The following is a 12,619-nucleotide window of genomic DNA, read 5'->3' on the forward strand; positions in this document are numbered from 1 at the left end:
TTACACTGCAGCAGTCAGGTAGCAGTGGTAGGCCTGAAGTCATGTTTGGCAGACCCACTCTGTGGAACGCACAATCGATTCTGCAGTCCACTATTAACATTTAACCTCCAGACCATAGGTACATTTTCTGGACCATATACTATGGACGTATAAATATAAATCTATATTTGTAAAGCACAAACTACTCACCCTTAGGGGTCTCATGGCACTGGGGGCCTTAATGGAAATTAAGTGAGCGATTGCCCAGAGTCACACAGTGCTGGACTGTGTTGCCGCCAGAGCCAGGGATCGAACCATGAACCCTGTGTTCCGAAGTCAGCTGCCGTGGCCGCTGCACCACACCTCTCCACTAAAATGTGTCTATTAGGAATACACCAAGTTATCTAACTTTAAAGGGGGAGCACTGGCACTGGCACTTTACTCCTGTACGAGTACAGTGTATAGAATAAAAAAACCAGCAAGATAGACTCCCGAAAAAGGCAAAAACGTGTGGGTTGTCCATGCAGAAAAGGTAGATTCCCTACAGCGTCTCACTCTTTTTTCATAAAAGGATGACTGGGTAGCAAGCTTTGAACCTGTGAAGCCACAGATTGTGGGAACATCTCAGCAGAAAGTGCATTAGCCCAGTATATCATCTTATCAGTTTATGTACCGAAGAGTAACAGTACCACTATAATCAGGGCCATTATGCAAATTATGAGGCAGGCTTGACAAAATGATGCAGCATAATACTGGGCAGTATCACTTTATTATGTCATTTTTTACATATGTTAACACTGCCTGTAAAAAAGTTTAATCTCAATGGTACCAGTTTAAAATACAACGCTAGCATAACCAGCTGAAAAGTGACCAATAAACCTTTGTGAAGGGCCTTCCACTGTGCAGAAACGTTAAAAATGACGCAAAAGTGGCGCAAGAGGCTTGTAAATAACCCCCCTTGTTTTTAGTAACTTTTGATCCGCTGAAGGTGGTTCTGTTAACAACTGCAAATTTTGCCACAGATGGTGGATTATGTGACAGATGCAACAAATCTATATTTGCACATAAAATGCTCCGTCAGCACAATTGCATAAATTCCATATCACCAACTGTAATCCATGTCTGTATATTCAAGTGACAAAATGAGAGAATATTTTGGGAGAGAATAAATGCACAGTCACTGGTGCCCCAAAGTGGGGTGTCTGTTCTTTGAGTGCTTCTACTTATATTTGTGAGCTCCGGCTTCTGCAAGCAAATCAGAGATTGATGCTATGGAATTGTTAATCTTTTGAGGCAGGGTTTTTCGGATTGAGGTGAAATACTGGACGCTCAGCTAATTATAAATCGCAAGGTATAAATCAAAACTAGTTATGAGGTGGTGCAAAAGGGGATAAGCCCTATAACCCCTCAGAGGCTGGCCACAAAGAATATTAAATGAAGATTTCTTAAAAAGACATTGTTAGCGTAAAGAACGACGTAAGGAATTGACGGATAAGGTGTTAGAACTGGAGAGGGTACACTGCCGAACGGGGGCCCCGAGAATCTGGCGTCAACTGAAGGCGGCCAGGGCACAACTAGCGAGCCTAGACCTAGACAGGGCGGAATACGCGGCACTCCGCCTCCGCCACACGTACTATGTGGGGGGGGACAAGACTGGCCGTCTGCTAGCCAGCAAACTGAAGCCGAGGGCGGTCCGCTCCAGGATTCCCAACACCCGCGCGGAAGGGGGGGAGGAGGCCAGGGAGGACGACAGGGCCGGACTGAGATCAGCAACCAGCCCTGGCAGGTTGCTTCTCCACCGGCCCTGGTAACAGGAGGGGAGGGGGTTGTTACCCGCAAAGCACTGCTACAGCTTTTCTTACAGAGGGCCGATTTTGCAGCGCTTCTACAAAATCGGCACTCTGCAAGAAAAGCGGCCTCCTGCTGCCACAAAACCGGCCCCCACCCCTCCAGCCCACCGGGGAAATGCCCAGTGCCCTCAAATGCCAGTCCGGCCCTGGAGGACGACCACATCGCGGAAGCCTTCAGGGCCTTTTATGCCAAACTCTATGCAGCGGACCCTGATTTGGATCATGAAACTGGGACTGCGTACCTTGAGACCGCGGACATTACGGCCATAAACGAAGCAAACGCACAGGCACTAGAGGCCCGGATACGCCTGTAAGAGGTAATATCGGCGATCGCGAGACTCAAACCATTGAAAGCTCCTGGGCCAGATGGCTTCTCCGCCGGCTTCTATAAAACGTTTTGCCCTCTTATAGCGCCGGTGCTCACGAAACTATTTAATTCCTTTCAAGGCCCAGGTTCGATACCACAGGAGATGCTGGAGGCAGAAGTTATCGTCTTACCGAAGCCGGGGAAAGACCCAACTATGTGTTCGGCATATAGGCCGATATCACTCCTTAACCTGGACCTGAAGTTGTTCACCGGGATCTTGGCCGCACACCTTGGCCCCTGTTTGCCGGGGGTAATAGAACCGGACCAGGCGGGCTTTGTGCTCACCAGGCAGAGTGCGGACAATACTAAACATCTGATGCATGTAATAGATAAGGCAAACTTTAATGCCTCAGATGCGGCCTTGCTGTCAGTCGACGCGGAAAAAGCGTTTGACCGTGTGGATTGGCAATATATGAATAACACTCTGGCGAGATTTGGCCTGGGAGACAGGTTCCGCGCCTGGGTATCTAGCTGCTATGCATCTCCCCGGGCGACGATCAAAGTCAATGGGACGAGCTCCAAGACGTTCGAAATTCAGCGTGGCACACGTCAGGGCTGCCCGCTCTCACAGCTACTATTCGCCCTTTACGTGGAACCCTTTGCCCAACATATCCGAAACAACAGAGACATCACGGGCATCAAATTCGGGGGAGAGGAGCAGACCATCAGCCTCTATGCAGACGACATCCTAGTCGCTGTGGACAACCCCAGGGTGTCTATACCAGCATTCCTGAGGGAGATGGAGCGCTTTGGGGCGGTCTCAGGATTCAAGATGAATGTGGGAAAGTCCGTTATTCTCCCCCTGGGCAGCAATACCCGCCAAGCCAACAGGGGAACGCTTCATATTGAGGGGCTGGCGGTGCAAACTGCACTGCCGTACTTAGGAATAGAACTAACTCCCTCAACAGCCCAGACAGTCGAACTTAACTACTCCAAACTTCTGGCACGCATTCAGGGGGACATATCAAGTTGGCGTCAACAACCGCTCTCGTGGTTGGGGCGGGTTGCCGCGGTCAAGATGTTCCTGTTACCGAACGTGTTATACCTGCTCCAGACTATCCCGGTCACTCCTCCCTTGGGTATGCTTAAAAAGCTGCAGGATACCATGCTACAGTTCGTCTGGGCTAACAAGCGTCCCCGGCTCCGACGTGACCCGGTCACTAGGACGACGGCGGAGGGCGTATTGGGGGTACCTGACCTGAAGCGCTATTTTCAGGCGGCACAGATGATATACCTCCTGGAATGGTCCCTGCCACTCTCCGAAAAGCACTGGCTTTTCCAAGACAGAGCGATGGCGGGTATGCCACTGTGGAGAGTCCCCTTTCTGGCACGGGCGGACAGACCAACCTATCTCAAAAAATCGCCCATCACCAAAACACTCCTCCAGGTATGGGAAGCGGTAGCGGTCCCGAGAGGTCTGACAACCTTTCCCTCACCAATGACGCCCCTGCTGGACAATCCAGCGTTTCCCCCAGGGGTGCCCCCCGGCTCCTTTCCCCATGGCGACAAATCGAATGCGGCTCCGCGGGACACTTATTCGACTTCCAGGGCTTCATGACGCTAGACACGATAACAGACACCTATGGACTTGACAAACCACACTAATTTCAGTATTTTCAGTTGCGGCACTGGCTCACACACAAAGACATTGAACCTCTCGTCGGCCGCACTCTCACCACATATGAGAAGTGGCTTCTCAGTAAATCTAACGATTCGAAGGCCATCATAGAATTATACAAAATGCTGGCCCCCACGCCACTCACAACGAGATCGACGGGTCAGAAACGATGGGAGAAGGAGCTGGGTCGCGCACTTTCAGACACCGAATGGCGAGACATCTATTATCGAGCACACCACACAGCTAGAAACACAGCCAGCAAAGAATCAGCGGTGAAAGTGGCCTATTACTGGCACCTGACACCGGAACGCCTACATCAAGGTAACCCTCGGAGAGACCCCTCATTTTGGAGGGGGTGCGGACAAGTAGGGACCATGATACACATACTGTGGGAATGCAAAGAAGTACAGGACTACTGGGAGGAAGTACTCAAAGACATCAACACATACTTTGAAACAGAGCTTCCTCGTTTCCCGGCATACACGATCCTTGGTCTCCCCAACAGACTCATGTTCCCACTTAAATCCATTAGAGGGAGACAGATGGGGCTGGCATTAGGTTCTGCAACACGACACATCCTCTCCCTATGGGGAACGTCACGGAAACCCACGCACACAGGATGGTTGCATCGATTATGGTATATAATGGGGATGGAGAGAATCCAGGCTTCACTCACGCAAACATCTGACACATTCAAAGAAATATGGCAACCCATACTCACCCTACTCACTAGGGAATTTACTGAGCTCACATGCCCCAAATATCTAAGAGTGCTTAGACTATCAGATGAATTCCACAACAGGACGACAGAGGAGACACGTAGGGCCTAGACCAGATCCCCTCAGACACTGGCTAAAGATGAACACACCGAGAGGAGGGAGGTGGAAGGGGGATGGGAGAGGGAGGGAAGGGGCAGTTGGGGTTAGGGAGGGTCTAGGGAAGGGCATGGGCATAAAAGATTCAGCTTGCACTGTTTGTTCGGGTCCCCACTTTCTGAACTTCCATGGACAAAAGACAGTTGCCCTGCAACCCAGGTATCCGGGGTATATGAGCTACGAAGGGAAGGGATTCAAGTGACGAGCAATGTTGATCCACTTGCTGTATTGTGCTGCTTTGCTGAATCCAATAAAAATAGATGTGATCAAAAAAAGACATTGTTGTTTCTTCTGGCAGCTGTCATTGGAACGTTTAGGTGTCCGCCAGGACACACCTTTTGCTATACTATTGCGCTGTGTGCAGTGGGCATTTCGCTGCTATGGAATTATTACCATGCTTTTATTTATATATTAGCAGGGCTCGAGTCGGGGTACCACGCAGATGGACAGCGTCCCGCACTTATTTTTCCGGGAGCTCGATAACTGGAGCAAATGGAGAAACACATTCACTCTTTGGCCTCTCTGGGGTAAGATCGGAGCCCATTTAGAACACTGCTTACACGCTGTCTTCTCTGATGCAATCGCATCTACAGACTGAGCGAAGGAGGCAATGAGTCTGATGGTGCAAGCCACCTTTCGTGACGTCCATTCCTGTTGTGACGGCAGCGTCCCCCCACTTCTTTTTTTAGGACCTGTGCCCTGTATAATAGGCACTTGCACTGCTCATTGCCATTGTGTATTTGCGTTGTATTAGTGAAACTTTGTACGTCTTTTCACTTTCAATGAGTGAAACGTTTGCCATTATCAGTGCTTTTATGCTTAATATAGCCACAAGACCATTGCGTTATTAAATTCTGCAGCAGCAGTGTAGTCCACAAATTACGGATTTGCCACACTTGTGACATAATCCATCAGCTGCTGCATATTTGCAGATTTTAACAAATCAAAATGTTTTAACTCAAAGGGATCAGAAGTTACCAACAAGGCAGCAACATGTAATGGAAGGCCGTTCACAAATGTTGATGGTTCACCTTTCAGTTGCAATTGCTGTGTTTCAGTGCTAAAGTGGTGCTCAAGACGTGCAACTTTTTCCAAGATAGGGTTAACATGTAAAAATTATGAAGCAATACTATCACAAAACGTGCCAAGTGATGTGGCTTTTTTTGTTACATAATTCAGTCAGCCATGCTGCATAATTTTGTTTTGCCCAGCCGCATAATTCCAGTGGACCTGGCCATAATTTAGGGCTAACATTACAGCAGAAAGAAAATATAACAAACCACTAGTAAGACATATATTCTGATTCTATGCTCATTTTCAACTACTTTTCTTGCAGTGACAACATCTTTCACACTGTTTCTACCATAAAACGGAGTTGTCTCTAAATTACTGTATGACAGGAGGCTGTGGTCTCAAGATAGTGTGGGTATCTCAGGTACCCCTTCTGCTTATGCGTGCACAGCAACAGCAGCCATTCCCTGTGACCTCACTCCTATCCTCAGGCACTTTAGTGGTGTCTGAGGTCCAGTACTTATACCCAGCGTTGCTTTATTAGTGGGGGAGACTTGAAAGGCATGCATTTGAAGTGCACAGAGGGCCTCCCTTCCTGCCCTGGCTCTAGACCAGAGATCTTCAATCTGCGGGGCGCAACCCCTAGGGGGGCTGTTGAGTCTTGAGAAGGGGGGGGGTCGCGCATTCCCCAGCTTCACTTGGGCCTGCAATCCAAAACGTTTGCTTTCGTTTTGGAAAAAGACAGCCGTCCTGGGATGTCTAATTTGGATCATTATTCGCTGAAGTTTCATCAATTGAGTGTCTTGTGCTGTGAAAAGATTTCATGCCAGGGTGCCTGCTTGCCTGAATGAAATGCAAATGTGGCTATTAGTTAATCTTCAAGTTTAAAGGGTGCTTGGGAACCGGTTCTGGCCTTAATTGTTCAAATCACTCCAAGCTTTGTGATGACAAAGATTTGTATTTTTGAGTGGTAGTGCAAAGAGTTAACAACTGGGCTGTGAAATGCTTGCTTTTAGTTTTAACTGAATTTTCACAACGCTGAGTACCCCATAAGAGGTGTTGAAAGGACAGTTATGTAAAAATAAATTGCATTACATACGCTCTGGTATTACTAAACTCTACATTTTGGAAGCACTATTTTATTGTAAAACTATTTGCAGGTTTTGCAGCACTCTCTCTTACACTGTGTAATGCAAGTATAAAATAATGACTTACATATTCACAGTGCTTTTTGACCTCGTAGCACTAAAAATACACGTCTCTACTACTGCACCAATCAGGATTTAATTCTGTGGCTGTCTGGTTACACATAGACCTCTGCAGTGTGTTAACAAATAGAGGTTTGATAATGTACTACAGTGCATTTCCCACTGAGTAACAACTTTTTAAATTTATTTTTCATTACACTGCCTATTACTTTATGTGTAGATACCAAATGGTTAAAGACCTTAAAATTGTACAGAATATTTTGGGGATTAATTATGAGAGGCTTGGATCGTGAGAGCATCACTTTTTTGACGCTCCAGCGTCACAGGCATTTCAACCATACCTAGGAGACGGAGCAAAGTCACCTTGCATGGCTTTCCATGGCCTCCTAGATATGGAGTAAGACATAGCAGCGCAAGTCCCTGAGATGCCTCACTCGGTGTCAAGGAGGTGTTCCATGGGCTTTGCTTGGGTTTTCCCACAGAACACCTATGGATTTTGATGCTGCCCCATATTTACAAAATCAAGTAAGCCTGGGGCAGCTCTAAAAACGGACGCCTCCCCATCTGAGGCGTAACAAGGAGAAATGTTTTTGTTTCTCCTTGCTCTTTCCTCTTTCCTCTTTCCATGTGTCCTGCATTTTTTTTGTGGAAGAAGGTGGCCCTTCCTGTACAAAAACTATCCTGCCTATGTTGATGCTACGCAGCAATTTGTGTGCCAACACACGGGAAAAGGTCAAGAATGCACCATATTCCATAAATAGGGTGCATTCCAGCCCTTTTACATTGGCGTAGGGCAGCACAGCAAGAAGACTTGCGGTGCTGCTCTATGATCAATTCCTCATAAATAAGGCCCTTTGTATTCAGCTACACCTTTGACTACACCCTCACACTACTGACCTTCGGTGTGCTAAACACTGTTTAATATTATTTCCCTACGATAAAAGTTATTTGCTGTGGGAATTTGGGATGTTTATGGTTGTCAATAGTTGTCGATGATGAGGAGTACCAGGTTCTAGAAAGTTTTGTCAAACTTAGGTATCAAAAAATTTGAAGTCCTCTACTCTAGACTCACTGCAGGGAGGTATGCACCCCTTTGTGTGGAGACAAGACACAGCCTATTCAGGTATAAGTGAATCTGGGTTCAGCTCCACCCTCCTATCCTGCTAGGATGGCCCATCAAGTCACACCTAAGCTCTCATTGTGTACGGCTGTCTAGGGGGAATACACAAAGCTCATCTGTAATGTAATTTGTACTTGTAAAGCGCACTAATACCCCAACTGGGGTGTCCTGGTGCTGTAACGCATACCGCTGTGGAACCCTTCCTGGCTTTTCCCTGTGAAATGTCCACTCCGGGGCATCCCCAAGGTGAATCCTGGCATCCCAGCGCTGTTGGAGCCGTTGTGGAGATTAAGCAAGCTATTGCCCAGAGTTGCAGAGTGGGACCCATGATTAGAATAGGCACCGAGGCGATAATTATCAGGTCCAAGGAAATTGAGCCCAAGACCCGCCAAGGTGGGAATTGAACCCTGGTCCCAGGCCAGACCTCTGCATCAGGGTTTGCCGCTCTAACCATTGAGCCCACTTCACCCCAGACGTGATCATATCCAGGCAGCCGGCAGAAAATGGCTAAAGTAAGAAAATCCCAACTTTCTAAAAGTGAAATTTTCAGAATTGCAATTTAAAGTTCGTCTTCACCATAGGTTTGAATTCTAAATTGTGATTCTAGAGACACCAGACTTGCATGATTTATCTCTTCCCAATTGGCTATTACACTTATAAAATGTAATAAGGCAATCCCAATCCTATGGCAGATTTAAAGGCTGACAGCTTCACCTTTCCCCCGCTTTTGCTCAGATGACTACACGTCAAACGCTTGTAACTACTTGATCTGCTTTTACTATTTGTGATTAAAATGTTTCTTTTAATAGTGGGAATATTTTATAATCTGTGGGGAATTCAATTGAATAAGTAAACACATTGAAGGAAACTGCAAGGAGTTTGATGTAGTTTATTAAGTCCATAAGTAGAAGTTACAGCAAGCCCCACCAGGAGCAGCCTACTAGCTGCTCAGGCCATCTTCCAACTGACAACACTCACACCAGGCACCCGAGCATTCCACTCATGTCAATCACACTAACATTCTACACGGAACCCTTACACTGGCTGAGCAGCTAGTTACAAGGGGAAAGGGAACATGTATACATACATACAACAAACAATTGAGAAGGGTCTAAGGGCGGGTTTATCGACCGACCAGGTATATGCCCCAAACACAATATACAACAACAATTAATACCTGGGGGTCAGAAATAATATAAGAGAGTCAGACAGATTGGATCACAAAACCAGGACTACGCAAAATAACACCAGTGAGAATTATTAGTAACTGCCGGCCTAGTCAAGGCTCAAGAGCACATGGAGAAAAATAGTTCCCATCAGAAGCCACACTGTACCGCCCTCTTTGTCATCATTTGGGTTCTCCTTACCCAGGAGACAAAACGGCCGGTTAGTTGTTACCGTGACCGATAAATGTGATATGTGGGAAGTACAGAAATAAATGCAAGTGGCTACTGAAAAAGCAGTGTATAGTGATTAGGGTGAAAAGTGAGGGGTAATAGTAAAATTAGGTGAACTGGGTAGAAAAAGAAATTTATTAATATCTCCCGATCCCTAAGATTAAAAGGCAGGTGTGAGTGCGGGTTTGAAATAATAACCACACTTTATAATGGTCAACATGTTTCTGCATTACATAGAACAGAGTTTCTAATGCATTCTTCAGGACCTTGTTGGAAATACACTACTGTTTTGTGAATTATAATGAAAAAATATCACCTGAGAATCCCAGGCGTACTCAACCGTGTACTGTTAATGCATAGTAGCACTGGATCCAAACCGAAAGACAAACAAACAGATAAACAGAGAAACAAAAGAGCATGAATGAATCCTACTCAAGTAGTTCCTACTTCAAATCATACTGTGATTGTAACATATTCACTCATACTAGGACACAGGCTCTAGTATACACACTCACCCATGTATGTTGGTTGAGAGGCTTCACCCCACCTGGCTGCAGCGCAGGTAAAAGGAGCACCGCTCTAAAGATAATTATGAATCACTTTTAGCGCAGTTTCATCAAGAGAAAAAGAAGAATAGAGGTTACATGGAGGCAGAAGGTGAATGAATACCCCCATTGCATAGTAAGAGGGTTTTATTGTAGGTACCCCGCCGTAGCACAGCGATCATAGTGAAGGCTAAATACAGATGATAGCGCATATATAGGTCCGCAAATTGTTTAATGACCAATGCCTTTGATTATACAAGAAATGCGTAGCTTAGCGATAAAACTCGGGATCGAGTTAGCAATGGTGTAAAACTCGGGATCGAGTTAGCGATGTGGTAAAATACGATGCTAGTTGGTGAGCATTGTCTCTGCAAATGCGAGGTAACGTGAAAGGACTTGTTTAACGGAAAGGACTTGTTTAACGGAAAGCGGAGAGAGCCCTTAAGAGGCTGCAACATTCTCCGCGTGAGTTTCTGGCAAACAGTCGGCATGCGCGTCGGTGAGCGCAATGTCCCGCTTACCTTTCCGTCGGTGTCTCCGGGCAGTCTTCAGTACTGTCTGGGGGGGCACCGGTGATAGATCGAGGATCCTCTTTGTAATTTCGTATTTTGCTCCCAAGGTGTCACGTGACCGGGTGCGGTCACGTGATACCGTGAATTATGGGACTTGTAGTTCGAAGCGCAATGGCGCCAAATGACAAGATGGAAAAATACGTTGCGCATGAAGGTGGCGCGCTGTTATATGTCAATAATTAATAAGATTGGGACAAGCCCATACCATAAGTGTTGGTAATACACATTATTGTAGAGGTGGTGGCTAAGTAGGCGCCTATTTTCTAAAGCAGAGAAAACGATTCATTAGGCAACTAGCATCTAACCCAACTTATTTAGGTGTTTTTAAGTAATAAGCAGTTAGAGATGTGACACTAATCAGAGCACCATTCAAAGGGACATCCAGGGTATTGGCTCATTGAGGCCCTCCTTGTCGCTATTCAGGCGATACACCCATTTCTGTTCAATCTTAAACAGGAAACGACTAACGTCAGCACATGAGTCAGGAATGTGCGGTTGTTCCAGGACAGTCCAGCAGAAGTCCTCAGGGCCATGTCCCTTCTCCAAGAAGTGTGCAGTCAGGCGAGTGGCCTGTTTCCGGCATCGCACTGTACTTTTGTGTTCCTGGATTCGTGTCCGTATTCTTCTGGTCGTCATGCCAACATATCGTAATGGGCATGGACACGTTATCAGGTAGATAAGGTTGCTGCTGTTGCAGTTCGTGAACTTGTTTTGTGTCCATGGGCGGTTGGTGCCTATGTCGACCTCGGTGGACTTGCAAGTCTGGGGACAGACAGTACATGCCCCACAAGGATGGTGTCCGACCACAGGTGGTAGGTCCCATAGGGTGCCCACTTGCCTCAATTCCTTGTTGCGTGGGCGTGTGTGGACTAGCTAGTCTTTTAAGTTTGGTCCTCTCTTGTAGGCGAAAATGGGCAAGGCGATGTCATCACCTCCGGTTTTCAGGATTGACCAATGTTTTTTTATGATCTTTTGCACCTGATTTGATCGACTGTTGAAAGTATTTACAAAAGCAATGCAATCGGTCTTTTCTTTGGGTGGGAGGATTTCCAGTAGGGACTCCATGTTGTTATTAGACGCCCTCTTCTTGGACTAGCGGATAATTTTCTTGGGATAGTTTTTCTCTTTCAGTTGAGCCTCCAGATTCTTCGAGTGGGTCTCGAAAGACTCTTTGTTAGAGCAGTTTCTTTGAACCCTGAGGAACTGACCAAAAGGTAAGTTGTCCCTCAGGGCTCGTGGATGGCAACTATCATATCGCAGTAGTGCATTCTTAGCCATTGGCTTGCGATATAGCTCCGATTCAATACCAGTCGGAGTGGCATGTAGCCTTAGGTCCAGAAAGGCCAACGATGTTCTGCTGTATTCGATGGTGAACTTGAGGTAAGTGTTTTTGCTATTCAACCATCCATGAAATGACACTAGGTCTTCTTCCGTGCCTCGCCACACTACCAGGATGTCGTCAATGTAACGTTTCCATACGTGTAGTGATGGTATGTATGGATTGGTGGGCGTTAGGACATCTTGCTGCTCAAAGTTGTGGACGTACAGGTTCGCCAGACTCGGCGCGAAAACACTGCCCATACTGGTCCCAGATGTTTGCAAGTAAATGGTATCCTCGAATCAAAAGTAATTCTCTTTCATGGCAATCTCCGCTAAATGCATTCTAGAGTTTCGGTTTGCGGGATTGACGTGTATAAAGATGATATTGAGTCTTTATACACGTCAATCCCGCAAACCGAAACTCTAGAAGTAGTAGGCACGCTGTTGGAGCAAAACAACCACCAATCCATTACTCCAACACACTTCATTATGCATTTAGCGGAGATTGCCATGAAAGAGAATTACTTTCGATTCGAGGATACCATTTACTTGCAAACATCTGGGACCAGTATGGGCAGTGTTTTCGCGCCGAGTCTGGCGAACCTGTACGTCCACAACTTTGAGCAGCAAGATGTCCTAACGCCCACCAATCCATACTTACCATCACTACACGTATGGAAACGTTACATTGACGACATCCTGGTAGTGTGGCGAGGCACGGAAGAAGACCTAGTGTCATTTCATGGATGGTTGAATA

Source organism: Lissotriton vulgaris, chromosome 3_1 (genome assembly GCF_964263255.1).
Source record: "Lissotriton vulgaris chromosome 3_1, aLisVul1.2, whole genome shotgun sequence".
NCBI lineage: Eukaryota > Metazoa > Chordata > Amphibia > Caudata > Salamandridae > Lissotriton > Lissotriton vulgaris.